A 15,982-nucleotide genomic window follows, 5' to 3' on the forward strand; every position below is an offset into this window, starting at 1 on the left:
ACCCTAACCCCTCCAGCCCAGAGACTTCCCCCCAGCTTCTCTCTCCTGCATAATAAACTCAGTCATTTGGGTTATTCATTCTTTTGGGCCTCTTTTTTTTTTCCCAAAGAATTATTTATTTATGTATATGAGTACACTGTAGCTGTCCTCAGACACACCAGAAAAGGACATCAGATCCCATTACAGATCATTGTGAGCCACCATGTGGTTGCTGGGAACTGAACTCAGGTCCTCTGGAAGAGCAGTCAGTGCTCTTAACTGCTGAGCCATCTCTCCAGCCCCCCTCTTTTGGGCCTCTTGGTTTTCAGCTTCCCCCACTTCCTTCTGTTTCCCCGGACTCCCCTACCCAACCCCCTGCCCCAGAGCCAGGTTCAGTCTGGACCTTTCCAGATGCTTCTGGGTGTGTTCTCCCTCAAGTCTAAAATAAAACCTTCTCTTCAACCACACCCAGGAGTGGTTGTATCCCGTTTTCATTCACCAGCTCCCTTGCTGGAGGATGTCTGTGCCTCTTCTGATTTTGTTTGGCTTTGTCTTAAGACAAGGTCATATGTAGCCCAGGCTGGCTTTGAACTCCATGGTGATTTTGATCTTCCTGGTGTTCCCGATTCTACCTCCTGAGTATTGGAACTACAGTGTACCAGCATGTCCGGCTTTCACAGTGCTGAGGAGCAGAGGTGGAGTCCATCATGATGGGTAGGTTGGACAGCCACAGTCTGAGGCAGCTGCTGGTCATACTGTGTCGGCAGCCAGGAAGCAGGAAGTGCAATAAATACTTCCTAGAAATTAAACCTTCCTGGAAATACTCCCGTAGATACACCCAGGGATATGTTTCCATGGTGATACTAAATCTATCAAGCTGACATGAATATTAACTATGTCAACCAGAGTGACTATTAGACAGTGATCAACAGTATATGCCACATGGGTAATTATTAAAGCCACGTACAGGCAGGAAACTGAAAACTAAAACAGACGTATTGTTGATTTTTAAGGCATAGCAAGAGGCCATGCTAGGACTTGAACTCAGAACCAGCTCTTTCTACTGTACTGTTTTATTTATGATTGTTGACATTTTTTGCTGGGACAAAGGAGGATATTAATAATACCTGTATTGTTTTACTGATAATAGGAGTATATTATAAAATCTCACATTTATAAACTAGGTGTGGTAGTACACACTTCCAAGCTCAGCAATTTTGGAGGCAGAAGTAGGAGAATCAGAAGTTCAAAGCTATCCTTGGCCTTATAGCAAATTTGAGGCCAGTCTGGAACATAGGAGACTCTGAAAACAACAGTTGAAAATTACTTTGGCCTGGTGTGGTGGTGCATGCCTTTAATCCCAGCACCCAAGAAGCAAAGGCAGGAGAATGTCTGTGAGTGTGAAGCCAGCCTTGTGTACATAGCAAGCTCTAGGACAGCCAGGACTACACAGACCCTGTCTCAAATTTAAAAAGAAAGGAAGGAAGGAAGGAAGGAAGGAAGGAAGGAAGGAAGGAAGGAAGGAAGGAAAAGAAAAGATTACCTCCTGATTCATTTATTTGAGTTTTATTTTTTGAGGGCCTTTTAGGTGGGCTTGGTGATAGACTGGCTTGTCCTAGCCTTGAACTTCAAGGAGTCCCCAGTGAGGGAGAGTCCTTGTGATGTATGTGGATTGCCACTGAAGCACAAAGCCAGGAAATGCTGGAAACCAGTTTCACCAAAAAGGCTAAACAGCTGAGTCTTGAAAGATGTCTAGAGGTCTGCTCAAAGAACATGACGGGGAGAGAACATTCTTCCAGGCAGAGAGAAGTCACGGAAAGGCAAAGGACAGGTATGTTCCCACTGTGCTAAAGGGAAAAAGAGGAATTTTAATGTAGTCAGAAAGTAGTCAGGTCAGGAGGAGGAGGGAAAACAGAAAGAACTGTAGGAGGATTCCCAGGAGCCCCGTGCTCCAGGCTGAGGACACTGGACGATTGTTAAGCAGGCAGGTTAAGTGGTCTGTCTGCAGAGCATGGTTGGGGGAAACATTGTAGCAGACACAAATGAACAGGAGGACTGGTTAAAGCGGAAAGGAGGATCTGTCCAGGCAGGATACAAATGTGAAAGAACAAGAAGGCACCTGCCTGGCATTGACACCGGGTCCCACTGAACTCAGAGCCAGTCCACCTACCTGTGTAGGGTCATGGGAAGACTTACATGATGCTGTACAAAGATGAGTACTTCCATCGGCACAGGGGTGCTCAAGCATCTACTGAGTGCTTACTGTATTGCAGCCACTCTACCAGATGGAGGAATGTTTTTATTTCATGCCTACAGCAAAGTTGTAACAAAGCTTTCCCCTAGTTATAGGAAATGGCCAGCATTCCACTCCACCGGTTTAACATATGAAATCAGCTGAGAACACCTGTCCCTGCACAAGCTTGCTGAATCATACGTCTCATGAATCAGGATTCAAACCCAGATCTGTCTGCAAAATTAACTCTGAATTCAAACTTGGCCTACCACCTACCAGTTGTGTGTTCTGAGTTCAGTTCCTTAATCATGGAGTCTCAGTTTTTTCACCCATAAGATAGAGGTTAAGAACTGAACACGTTAAGGGCTACACAGAGAAGCCCTGTCTTGAAAAACCAAAAAAAAAAAAAAAAAAAAAAAAAAAAAAAAAAAAAAAAAAAGAAAGAAAAAGAAAAAGAAAAAAAGAAAAAAATTCATCTGGTGGGCGGTGGTGGCGCATACCTTTAATCCCAGCACTTGGGAGGCAGAGGCAGGTGGATTTCTGAGTTCGAGGCCAGCCTGGTCTACAGAGTGAGTTCCAGGACAGCCAGGGCTACACGGAGAAACTCTGTCTCGAAAAACAAAAAACAAAAACAAACAAACAAACAAAAACCAAGAACTGGACACGTGCCGGGTGGGCAGTGGTGGTGCACGCCTTTAATCCCAGCACTTGGGAGGCAGAGGCAGGTGGGTGGGTTTCTGAGTTCGAGGCTTAAGGATGTTCTCAGGTCGTTCTGTCAGCATCTTCAGGCTCTTTCTGCCTTGCTGCCCTCTCTCACAGGACCTGGCTGCCCTTATTGTGTGCATTCTAAAATAAAAATAAAAACACATCTACCCCGCCCCCCCCCCCCCCACATCCCCGATCCAGACAGGTTCAAAACACTAATGTTGCTTTTCCATTTTCCTGGAAACTTCTATAGCTGAAGGCTGGAAAGCATCCAAAAGTTTCCCCGAACTAAAGATAACAACAACAATTTAAAAAAAAAAAAAAAAAAAAAAATTTAAAGAGGTAAAGGAAGAGAGGCCCTAAGGCAAATGAACCTGTTGATTATGGCTCAGTCTGGAACAGATTACGACTTTAAGGACAGAAAAAGGAGGAAGTTTCCAGGTCAATTTAAACATTCACATTAAAAGACAGTTTCAAAACAGTCCACTTCCCTGGGGCAATTAAAAAAAAAATCTACCCAGAAGGCAGACACTTTCCCTTCCCTCCCCCATCTGGAAGGTTTTCTCAGCAGAGGCCCCAGCACATTCCTGAGTTCTGGCTCAGGCGAGGACTTTCCCAACCTTCCAACAGTCCCTGCCCCTCGCTCACCCTGCTGACCTACCAAGTGTTCTGCTTACTCCACCCCAAGCAGCTGGATTCCAGCTGTGGCATTCTTCCTAAGGCTGTAAGGTAAGGAGGAATGCGCCTCCTGACAGCTGAGGCCCTGTCGGAAGTCCCGGAAGCCCAGAGTTGACTCTGGCTGACCTCTGCAGGCCTGTAACGCCACAGTAGGAGCTGTGGAGCGGCTGTTGATCTACGGAAAACAGGTAGGATTCTAGGAGGTCTTACAGAGTTTAAAGGCCATGGCCAGCCTGGTTCTCCCCACCACCACCCCTATATACAACGGGCAATGCAAAAAGTGAAATTCAAATATTTCTTTGGGAAGATTCAGAAATATTTCCGATTATTCATGAACTCTGAGATTTGTTTTAAAGATGTATTGTGTGTGTGTGTGTGTGTGTGTGTGTGTGTACGGATAGATATGTGTGTCTGAGTACACATGCCAGTAGAGGCCAAAAGAGATGGTCATCCCTTAGACCTTTGTGTGAGCCATTTGGTATGGGTGCTGGAATTGAACTCAGGTCCTCTGAGTCCTAGGAACCCACTGTACCATCTCTCCAGCCCAACCTCTGGGCCTTGTAATTCAAAGCATGACATCTTGCTTGAAGTAAGTCCTTGGGGCTGGGGAATGTAGCTCCAGGGTAGAGTTCCCCAGCATGCCTGAAGCCCTGGGTTCAATCATCAACATAAGAGAACACAAACCAAAACAAAAACAAGTCTATGCAACACCACAGTAAACAGAACCTTAATTTGGAGATTTGCCCCTTTCGGGTGCAAAAGGCTGAGTTAGGAACCTGGGCTCCAGAGGGAGACCCTGTCTCAAAACCCAACAAGATAGTAAAAGGGATATTGCTAGATGCTAGAGAACGAGGGAAATGGAAGATTAATGGCAAGTGAGACTCTGAGATGCAGCTCCTGTGATGGGGTGGGGCACTGCAATGATACAGCTGTTTGGGGGTCACCCACACTCCTGTAAATAGTCTCTTATCCAGGCCCTCTAAATATGCTCAATAAATCCACTGCTCTACACACACACACACACACACACACAGACACACACACAACCCTTAATTTGCCAATGGATCTGGATTCCTCCCAGAAGGTGACAGTGCCTCTGCTAGAGGAAGAAAGGGAAGTATCAGTCCCCTTGTAGATCCACTGCCCTGCCCAATGTCCCTTGCCTGTGGATGAGGAAGGGACCTGGGAGGCAGAGTCCTTTAAATATGTAGATGTTGGCCAGACAGAGCAGAATGGAACAAATGGCATTTTAGGCAGCTGAAACCTAGGCTGCTGTCAGCACAACTGTCACTAAGCTCCCTCCCATGGTTAGGGTGGCAGGGTGGGTGGGGGTGCTGGACCCTGATACCATCTTCTGGGACTGTGTGGTGGATACTCAGGTTAATGGCAGTTACTTCACTACTTGGCTTTAGAACAGTGGCAGTGGCTGGCTGCCTGGCTCCGTGCTGGCTGATTATTCTCGATTTTGAGAGTCTGTGCCTTCTCATTAAGAGCACTGGCCACCCAGACAGACAGCGACAATTCATCGCCTGTGATTTGGGAGTCCAACCTCATGTACAGCCACACTCTCCCAAGTATGTTCCATCTCAGCAGGCGTGGGACTAATCAGGGCAAGGATGAGGGACTCTATTTTCCAGAGAGAAAGAGAGAGGGGGGTCTTCTACATTCTTCCATCAGCTGAAAGGGAGTATGGAGAAGAAGTGGCCTCTGTCCCAGGAGACATCAGGCCACAGAACTATTTTGTGTACTGTATCTCTTCTTACTCCTTCCTGCTGTCTTTCCCACCTCAAATGCTCCAAATATGCCCTCTTTTGTTTAAAAGGAGAGTTTTGCCCCAATCCACTGGTCTAACCACGCACTTCCCATACGGGTCCTTTCAAAAATACAGTCTAGAGGGTTACCCATGGAAGCTCCACTTGCCTCTGCCCTCTGAGAGTGTCCCCTGAGCCCTTGAGACCCTACAAGGAAAGCACCAGGAAACCCTAAAACATTCTCCCTGACTGAAAACAATGGCTTCCGGGGTCTGTGCCAGATACAGTCACAACTCCCGAAATAGCCTCATTGTCCTCTTGTGCAATATCCAGGAATTTGGTGAAACTCATCATTTTTCAGGTTACCGATAATGCAAGTTTGGAAAGCGAAACAGGAAGGAACACAGGCTGAGAAAGCTTTTATCCAGCCACAGAGTCTCTCTCCAGATGCAAGATAGTTTTTTTTTTTTTTTTCAGCAGTCCTTTGGTGGGGTTAAAATTAGCTGGCAGCATTCTGGTCACATGGCAGACAACAAAACAAAGGGGAATTGTTCCCCTAGCCACTCCTGAAGTAGCCCCTCAGACCCTCCTAATCTGTGGATTTCTGGGAATCTAACTCTCCCCTGGTAAAAGAGAGGCCACACCACAGGCTGCCCTCTGGGATGGCTTTTGATGTAACAGAGCAAGCAGAACACAGTATGGATGCTTTTTGGAATCTTGAAGCTTGCTTTGTCTGGGAAGTCACTCTAGGGCTCCAAATTGTCTTTTTTTTTTTTTTTTTTTTTTTTTTTTTTTTTGCAATTCTTCTCCCAGATGCCAGCAAACAAGCAAACATCAGGAGGATTTGAGAAGGATGAGATAGAAAGGTGAACATGGGACCCTTTGCCTGTTGGGACACCTGGCTGCATCTGTCAGGATGATAACAGGCCCAAACTGTAAGTGACAAGGACCTCAGACAGATTCTTTATTCCTGGACCCTGTTGACAGAACGTATCAGGATCTGCTTCCAGTTTAAAACTGTCACCAGCAGCCCCTGAGTTAAAAATACAGCCTCTGATTCACGCACAGTCAGGAAACATGGCTGTGCTCAGTACAGAAACGTGTCCGTCAACCTGGGAAAGGAATCACCGCCACGAAGATGCTCTTAGCTTGCCAAAGCTTAGCAGCTGCACAAGCCAAAATCCCAGCTGCCTGGCCCGTCTGGGGAGGCGGGGGGGGGGGGGGGGGGGGGGGGGGGATTCTGAATCACCTGACTTCTGCCTCAGCTTTAGTGTAATTCTATGCCAGAACCATCTTGAGATGTCTCAAGGGCCAATTGCTCCTAAAATTGTGTTTGAACACTAACCCTTCAAGTCTGGATTTCCAAGGAAGGTGAAGCAGATGGGTTTTATTGATTATTTATTTGGAAGGGGGTATGTAGGAATGGGAACATTCCATTGAGACCAAACACATGGCCCCGACCAAACAGCAGAGGCAATCATGTACAGCCGCCCAGAGAGTCAGGTTCAAAGACTTTGCAGGTAAGCCCCCACCAACTGGGACAGATCTAGTCTTTTGCCTTGTGGGCTTCCATGGCAGTGTGCACCTAGGAAGAAACACCTAGACTGGTCCCATGTTCTGTGGTAATCTTCCAATGCTTGAAACCAAAAAGGTCTCTGAAACCACCTTATGCATACAGACCTAACTACAACCCTCCCCTGTGCCTTAGGCCGGCCAGCACAGCACGTAAAGTCCTCTTTAATGAACATACACTGTTTCCCCTAACCACCAGAGGAATAGCCTCAAGGTGTTACAAGTACGTGAAGGTATGAAAGCTGAGACCCTGGGTAAACAGTTCACTGGAATATATTTAGCAGAAAATATTGAAAACCACAGAGAAAAATATGTCCTCTTTCTGGGATGTTAACGAAGGTTTATGTCTAGGAAGCCTTCAGGAAATAGTGAGCAAAAAAGAAATCCTGCTCACCTCTTCCACTCCAGTGTAAATAAATCACTAATGCTCTTTGGTTTCCATAGGCCTTGGCTGAGGTATTTCATTTTCCCCCCATTAAACAGGCCACCCGGAGAGTTGGCATTATGGACCTGAAAATATACCAGATCTTGAACACACTGTTTTGTTTCTGTACATTGAATCAGGCTGTGTTTCAAATGGCAGCTTGTAGAAGATGGGGTGGGGGTGGGGGGATTATCCGGGCTTGTGCACCCTCACACGAAGTCACCTGAAACTGCAGCATAAAAGACAGATCAGATTCACCTTGACTCACCCAATGTCTTGTCTCTGACAGGAACCTGTCCTCTGTCTTTGTTGCTCAAGCTGATGTCATGTTCTAAGGGACTGGGTTTGCAAAGTGGCAACAAGATGCCTTCAGAAGGACCCAGATTGCCTGCAGTGTGGGGCGGGGACCTGAGAAAAGAGGCGAGGACAGGCAACTACTCTCCCTAAGATGGAGGCTGCATGATGCAAGCGGCTGGCTAAAATAGCTGGCACGCTTGCAGTTTTAAGTTGCCAGCTAAATATTATTAAAAAGATAAAATACACGCAAACTGTGCAGAATGTAGGGCTGCTGTGTTTACATCCGGGTTCTGATGACTCAAAGCCTTACACTTGGGCTTGCTGAAAAGCTCTATTAAAAACACAGCTTTCCGAAAAGCCTACGGGGAGCAGAAGGACTGACTGGAGGGTGGGAGAAGGATGGTAACCCACCCAAAGATGTTTTTCAGCTCTGTGCTCCTGGCAAGCATTTAGGGCCAGGGAAGTCTTAAGGGGTTAAACTCCTCGCCGTTTGCAAGCCAGAGCCGGGAGGGTTAACCTTTTTCCAGAACATTTATTTCACCATCTCACTGACTAGAGAGGGAGGAGGGGCTGGCTGGCGGGCGGGCGGGAGAGCCTGCCGCGTTGAGAGGCTGCGGATCACAAGGCCATTCTGATAGCCTCCTGTCCCCATGGCAACTGCAACGGCATTTATCAGTTCCTTCTGCGCACAGGCACCGCAAATCTGCATTGCACATGGCAGGCTTCCAGCATTTCAAATGAAAGAGCACTTTGAACGGCTGCCAAGTTTGGAAGGAGCAGAACTGTCAGGGCTGCTTAAAGCTAGCAGTTTATACTGGGGAGGTTTTCACTTCCCAGAATCCTCCGGGCTTGGCAAGCTGCCAAGTACTTAGCGGAAGCTAAAAAGTAACTCGCTCCCTCCCCTTCTCTTTCTCCCCCTGCTCGCGCTCCCCCCTCCACACCATTCACCGCAGTGCTCTCAAAATTTTCCACATGTCCTGTGTCACCAGTGCAGACTGTACAATAAGAACCAGAACACCGGCTACCCACGATCCGGCTTTTCTCAATAATGGAAGGTTTAGGGTAGGTTCAGACTCTGACAGCAGGTTCCCGCTGTACCTGCCATAACCCCATAACCACTGGATGGAAACGCGTGGCGTGTGTGCCTTTCAACCTTTAAAAAAAGTGCATTAATTTAAAAAAAATAAAAAAGCAGCTTCAGAACTAGGAACACCCTAAGTACTGGGTGGGGCAGAGACTGGGGGGAGGGGAGGTGCTGGGTGGATGGACAGGAGCTGCATGGGGTGTGGAGAGTCTTGGAAACGAATACAAAATGTCCACATCCAGCTTTTCTAAGCTGTGGGGAAGAGGGTTGTTACTGAGAGCCGAACTGTTTCTGGCGCTTTCTTGGTTCTCTCAGATGTCATGATGAAAGCTCACAAGCTAGAGATGGGGAGGGAATTGAGAGATGATTTTTTTTTTCAATGGAAAGTTTACCAGATAACTTTTGACCCTGCACCATCCAAGAGCCTCCAGAGCACCCGGGTTTCTACTGACAGAAAGTGGAACCTGGCACAATTTTCACTGTGCTAATTTTTTTTTTCTTTACATGAAAATCTACACTGAGATCAAGAGCTTGAGCTTTATTTCCTGCACAAATAGAACAAAAATTGTCTGCCGCTTAGGCGGTTGGATAGAGTTCAGGAAAACTATGTCTGGCATTAATTCCAAAGTGGAGGTTTTGGTTCAAGTGAGGCCCATTAATTTCAGTAAACTGTTTTCACTGGTCCAGACCCTGCTGTGCGAGCACTATTTATTACCTTTTGCTAACCTGATGTCTGCTGAGTTGCAAAGCAGAGGGGAGGGGGAATCTGGGGTGGAGATATCTCTATCTTGGATCAAATGAGTTTGCACCTTCCCGTTGGGGGTCATGTATAATAGCGAGTTCTCTACCCCTCGCTTTTCTTTATCAGAGCCTTTACCAAAAAAAAAAAAAAAAAAAAAAAAAAAAAAAAAAAAAAAAAAAAAAAAAAAAAAAAAAAAAAAAAATCATCTTGCAACGAATTACAGAAAAACAAATCTGATGGAGAGAAACCTGGTGAGTGTATAACAGCCATCCCTTCCCCTCATCAGAAAGGCTCATCTCAGTCACAGGGATGTTTTCTGTGCCCGCCACCCCCTCTCCCCCCTTTCAGGCTGCAGGTCCAGGGCAAAGCCCTGCCATGATTCACCCTGACGATTGGGTCTAAATCCACCAAGACAGTCAATTTTGGCATTCGTTCTCCCTTAGGAATTTTACTAGCTGCCGTAGAAAAGCACATAAATTACTCCCCCTCCCTCTTTTTTTTTCCATGCCTTCTCCTTCATCCCCCAGCACCCCCCCCCAGTCCATCTTGATGTCATTTCAAAGAGAAGGATGAAAAGAAGGAAAAGAAGGGATTTGTCAGGCAGTCCAGTCTGTGAGTGTGTCCTGCCAGGCCCCAACACACACACTACACACACTACACACACACACCACACACACACACAACACACACACACAACACACACACACAACACACACACACACACAAAACACCAGCTGAGAATGTTAATAAGAATTAAAAGCAAGTCAGTACTATTAAAGCATCAAATCTGAAGAGTTGAAAGGGGAGGGAGGGCTTGGAGAAAGAGAGGGGGTGGGGTTGGAGTGGGGGAGAGGGAGAGGGAGTGGGAACGAAATACAATTAGGTCCTAGACGCTGAGAAGGAAAGAGGTGTCAGTAGCCCCATTTGGTCTGCTTGTCAAATGTCAAATGTCAAATTCATTGGTCTCTCCTTTTAAACTACTCTCCCTCTCGCCGCCCCGCCCCAACAGTCAAGTTTTGTGAGGTTCCCAAGTGTGATTAATCTTTGGCAGAGGCCAGAAACAGGAGTAGGCTTCTTGGCTGCCTGTCCGGATAAACAATCTGTTCTTGGGAAGAGTAGGTGAAGGGGGCTGCCGGAGGTAATCTGCGGGCATGGGAGAAGGGGTGGGAATAAAGGGGAGGCGGGGAACCACCGCAAGACCTGCCCTCGGGGAGAAATGCAAGTGCCCCTCCTCCCGCACCCGTGGTTTAGGGGTAGGTCAGGTTTCCTGCCCTTAATAGAGTGAGTAGACAGTGGATCCTTTCTTACTGCCAGTTCCTAATGTCCAGGGCGCGTCCCTGGGCCACCGAAGGCTCAAAAGAAAGGGAAGAGAGCAAAGCCGGTACGCCACGCGGTTTCGGACCATCAACAACGCTTTGCTCTAGGCGCTACATCCCATCCCCCAGCGCGTGTGCGCAGAAACCTGCTCGCGATAAAGGGAAACCGAGGCAGAGGCAGAGAAAGCCGAGTTGGGGCGGCCTCTGTAGATCTTATTATAAAGCATATAACGGGGAAAGGCAGGCTGTGGGCAAAACAAAAGGCGAGAGACTATTCGGCGGAGTCGGAGGTCGTTGGGATCGAAACTCCCGAGGCAAGAAAGCTGGCTGTGGATTTTGCAGCGGGGATATTGTGTGAGCAACCAGGCAGAAATTGGCAATATGTAAAAGTGGGAAGGGGGAGAGAGTGGGCGGAAAGGCAAATCAGTGCCTAGAAGGCTGCGCACGGCTGGGAAATGTCACCAAGGAGAGCGCAGTGGCACCGAATAAAAGATGAATGACAGGCTACCTTTTGGAAAACGAACATAAAAATAGTAATGAAGGTGAGAAGTCCGCCTCTTCGCTGAAAAGCGAATCCAGTCCTCACTGCTTGCTTTCAAGCCCCAACATCCAGGCAGCTCTAATCTCCCCTGTATCCAAGAAGTCAGGGCCAGGCTCCCTTTCCTTCGGATTTAATTACACGAAAATGCTGAACAAAACCCTGTAATTACACCCTTAGTCCCTGCCACTCAGGCCCTGCACACTTCCTGCCTAGTTTTTTTTTGTTTTTTTGTTTTTTGTTTTTTTTTTAAAGAGGGGTCATTGCCTCTTTCTTTCCAAATTGGCCAAAACAAAACAAAAAAACCCCTAAAAGCACCAAATAAATAAACCTTTAACAGCTTTGTCTTCATTGTCATCCCCACAACACTCGCACACACACACACACACAGAGAGAGAGAGAGAGAGAGAGAGAGAGAGAGAGAGAGAGAGAGAGAGAGAGAGAGAATATAGAGGCAGGAACTAGGGAACTAGGGAGGGGAAGCCCTTGTCTCTAGGAGAGCCCAGAAGGAAGGGCCCAACTGTGCTATATTGTCTCGCTTCAGCTCCTAGGCTGAGAGGCAGAAGCTGAAGCTCCTGTCTGTCACCCCGGCACAAGGTGCTAGGCTGGTCACCTCGAGTAAACCTGCCAAGGACAAGACAAAGAGTGTGGACAGGGTGTAGCATCAGGCCTGGCTTTCCTCTTTCACCTGGAAGGGTTGAGTGCTGGAAGAGATCTGGGTCAGGACTGGCCTTTTTACAGGCCCTCCAGGCCTCAGCGTTGCAGACAGGAACTCACAGGGATGCTCTGAAGGCAGAACGTAATTTAAGACTGGACAGGTGAGAAACCAAAGCTCAAGAGAATGAACAGATTGCTCCGGGAGTCTGTCGTGCTGCTGCAGGAAGTCCTGAACAAGAGCTGCTGCCTCTTCCGGCTTTTGGGGGCTACTGCATCAGGAAACTAGGACACCTAGGAGCAATGGAAGCTGGCTCCATTCTGGGCTTTAGATGCCCCAGCACTCGTGCTAAAAACCAGGCCTGATGGAAGAGATCTATTAGACCACAGCCACTGTGGAAGGAAGGCCAGGCAGAAAGACCACAAGTTCAAAACCTGTCTGGGCCACAGAATGAGTTCAGGGTGAGGGGTGAGCCTGGACAATTTCTTTTTTCTTTTTTTCGAGACAGGATTCTCTGTGTAGTCCTGGCTGTCCTGGAACTCATTCTGTAGACCAGGCTGGCCTCGAACTCAGAAATCCGCCTGCCTCTGCCTCCCAAGTGCTGGGATTAAAGGCGTGTGCCGCCACCACCAACCCGCAAGCCTGGTCAATTTCTAAGCAAGCAAATGTAAACTAGAAAAAGGGCTGGAGACAGGGCACTACTCAACATGCTCCAGGCCCTAGGTTCTGTCCTTGGCTAGGGGGCAGTGCTCACTAGGTAAATCATTGACTAATTGAATACAGGGCAGGGGGCTAACATGCTACAACCCCCCAGGCTGCGGAGGCAGCCACACTTCAGCGCACTTAGGTAAGAGCAAAGGGGTGTTGTGTGCGTGATGTAACTTTTGGATCTGGAAAGAGACCTTTTCCACGATGTGTTTTCCAACCCATGTTTCTTATTTTCCTCCTTCGTCTATGTGGTTCATTGAGTTCTTTCTTACTCTTTTTTCCTTTCAGTGCTGGGGATCCAAATCCAGGCCTTGCACAGGCTAGGCTAAGCTTTACCACTCAGCTGCACTCTCTAGTCCCAGACAAGTACATTTTAAAACATTTAAAACATGGCAACTGGAGCGACTTCCTCAGCCTTTCAGCAAGGTCAAGAACTCTGGATTTTCCTCTACCTCCCCTGCCTGCACACAGGGCATAGAAATACAGAGAAGTAAGAGAAAGGTGTCTGGGGGTTACCAGGAAAGGGTGGTTACTCAGAGTTGCTCAGAGCTCTCTGGTGATTGATTTTTAACTCCAAAACAACTGGCATTCATTTACACCCTACCTTGCAGTCTAAAGATACAGTGGGACCATTAACCTGTAAAGTCCTGTGGGCACAGGGTTTTTACTTCTTGTTTAAGTTTCCTAGATGAACCTGGGACCCCCTAAAGGGCCAGTTTTTGTTAACTCTGGACTACCTCTGTCTCAGCTTCCCTCACCTGTACAAAGGCTGACGAAACTAAACACCTCAGAGGCTTGTGTGGAGATTAGTGAGATAATGTCTGGAGATGCATTTTTGGCGACCTTGACCAATGTCGGTTATTGGTAATAATCTCTCACCTTTTATTAAACAGATTACAATGCGCTATCATCCACAGAGACCAATGAAACAGGCAAAGGAAGTGGAGTAATAATTCCGCTTTTACTCAGAACATGAAGTGCAAATGATTTGCTCAAAGTCAGCCAAGTCCAAGGTGAACAGCATAATGTAAATATGTACCAAGTCCCGCCCCTTCTTTCTCTCTCTCCCTCTCTTCCCCTCCCTCCCCCTCTCCAGAGTTCCAGGTTGAACTTCTCAGTACAGGCAAGCCCATAGACCCATGGACCCAATTCAAGGAAAGCAATGATGGCTGCCGGTACCAGCCTTGACCCAGGAACGGCGAGGACTGGGAGGAGCTTCCTGCTTGGTGACCACACTTTCTCGCTGTCCAAGCAGAAAAGTGCCTGCGGCAATGGGTCTCAGAGTCTGGCTTGTGGAAATCCCAGGATTATTGTAGACTGGTGGGAAACCTCCCTTAATGGGCCCAGGCTCACAGGTGAAGTAGAGGGTCAAGGGTAGGCACACCTGTGGTCTTCATGGCCACTGACCACCGCGACAGATCCCGCCTACTCTCCTTCCTCTCAAGTTTCCTTGTTGGGGGTTTGAGATTTTGTCCCAACTGAATCAGTGAATAGCACCCTTGTCTGGCTCGTCCACCCTCTTCCTCTAGGCCCGTTTCCCTGGACAGCTCATTCCAGGCTTTTTTTTTTTTTTTTTTTTCCAAGTAAGAAACACCAGCGTTTGCTGAGAGCAGCGCTGGGCTCCCCCAAGCCCTGGCACGGTGGCAAGAAGAGGCAGGAACTAGACTCGACTACCCCATCTCCTGCGCCTTTTTTCCCCTCCCCGGTCTCCGCCCCTCCAGGAAGAAAACAGCCTGAGACCGGATCGGTTTTTCGGCCACTGTGCCAACCCCAACCACTATGCCCGCCCTCCCTTGCCGTCTCCCCAATTTCGCTTTGAGTGCCCGACTTGCCCATGCGCCCGAGGCTGGGCAGGTCTTGGCGGGCGGTGCAGGCTCGGCTCCCCAGGGCTTCTCAGCGAATCACGTTGTTCCTGGGATTTCATGCTCTAGCGGCTCTTGTGTAACCCTATGCCCTGGCCTAACTCAATACTTTTTTTTTTTTTAATACCAGGATTAATCCTTTAGGGAAAGGCAAATACTTCCGCCACGGATCCGACTGAGGAGTAAATGTGTAAATCACACAGCAGCCTCCAAGCACCCACGGCCCCTTTGCGCGGGGTTTGCAAGGCTCAGTAACCGGCCGCACCCCTGGGGTTCCTGGCGCAAGGCGATTCCTGGCCTCGCCAAGGCCAAAGGAGGGCCCAGCCCACACGTTTGTTTTCATCTACTCTTAAACGGCTCGCAGGCCAAAGAAGAGGGCACTGCTTACTGCCCGGCTGTGTGTTACCAAAAAAGGCTTTTCTCTCTGCGGAGCGCTTGGCGGCGCGCTTTGCAGCGGGGTGACGCGAGGTTCAGCCTCGGCCTCGAGAGCCAGCAAGCCAAGAGCACTCCTGACCCCGCCCCATTTGGGTTCCAAACTATGGGGACCTTTGAGGACGGGCTGGAGTCGCCGGGATGCATAGAAGTGCTTAAGATCCTGACAACCGTTCACACGCCTAACACTGGGCTATGTTGCTCCGCAAAGGCTAAGGGGAAAGCTGACTTTTGCTCCAGTTTAGAACAGTGTTGTCTGGGCTTTCTGGGGTTCGGGCTAACACTTTGTACTTTGTGCTCTACAAGTCTCTGCAGCCGGTTGCACCCCAGAACATAGCACCAGAATTCTGTGGTCTCTGCTCCCCCTACTTCTCACCTTGCTTGATCAGTTCTTCCCAAGAGATCACAGTACTGCTGCAGGAGCAGAATGGATCTCCAAACACTGGAGTTCTCTTCTCCCCAATTGCTGATGCATCCCCAAACAGGGTCGTCTGAGACAAGCAGTTAAGAAGCAATTTATCACCAAGAACGATGGTGATACTTTCTGCGGGGGTATGGAGAGTTGTGATTTTTAAATAAAAGGATTATGAGACTGTGGCCTATAATGGGATTGTTTAAATGCATACTGATGGCTGGCTCACTGTGTTCACAAATACCTTTGTGTGTGTGTCTTTGGTAAAAGAAGGAGACAAAGATCTGGGAATAGATGTGTGTGTGTGCACCAAATATAACATTGTGACAAGGAACTCACTTTCTCTAGTTGTTTGGCAGGAGGGTTGTGGCTAAGCTGTTATTTCTAAAGTATTTTTGGTTTAATAAAGAGAAAGGTAAATAATGTAAAGAAGTGGGTCATCCAGCCAAGCCAAAGTTCAGGGAGTCCCAGGCTGGTAGGGATGGATTGTTTTGACTCACTCAAGGTTAGCTTTGGCATGAGGAAGGGTGAAGTCTAAGGGTGCGGAGACACTCACTGAGCTCTGCATACAGGACTCTGCTCCAAGCCAGCCAG

At 48.1% G+C, this 15,982-nt stretch overlaps 2 long non-coding RNA genes across 7 annotated transcripts; one reads left to right on the plus strand and one right to left on the minus strand.

Moving 5' to 3' along the window:
- Window positions 1-1,529: 1,529 nt before the first annotated feature.
- On the minus strand, window positions 1,530-8,527 carry LOC143436933 (uncharacterized). Its single transcript, XR_013106681.1, has 2 exons — window positions 7,611-8,527; window positions 1,530-1,826 (listed from the first exon to the last, which is right to left on the minus strand). It is a non-coding gene; the product is annotated as an uncharacterized LOC143436933 (long non-coding RNA).
- Window positions 3,522-15,573, plus strand: LOC143436932 (uncharacterized). Of its 6 annotated transcripts, none has more exons than XR_013106677.1 (5): window positions 3,522-3,783; window positions 6,160-6,281; window positions 12,971-13,108; window positions 13,576-14,037; window positions 14,675-15,573. It is a non-coding gene; the product is annotated as an uncharacterized LOC143436932 (long non-coding RNA). The 6 variants fall into 6 exon arrangements; XR_013106676.1 differs by having other exon boundaries at window positions 13,576-13,695; XR_013106680.1 differs by lacking the exon at window positions 12,971-13,108 and having other exon boundaries at window positions 13,576-13,695.
- Window positions 15,574-15,982: the final 409 nt, after the last annotated feature.

Source organism: Arvicanthis niloticus, chromosome 23, assembly GCF_011762505.2.
Source record: "Arvicanthis niloticus isolate mArvNil1 chromosome 23, mArvNil1.pat.X, whole genome shotgun sequence".
Taxonomy (NCBI): Eukaryota; Metazoa; Chordata; class Mammalia; order Rodentia; family Muridae; genus Arvicanthis; species Arvicanthis niloticus.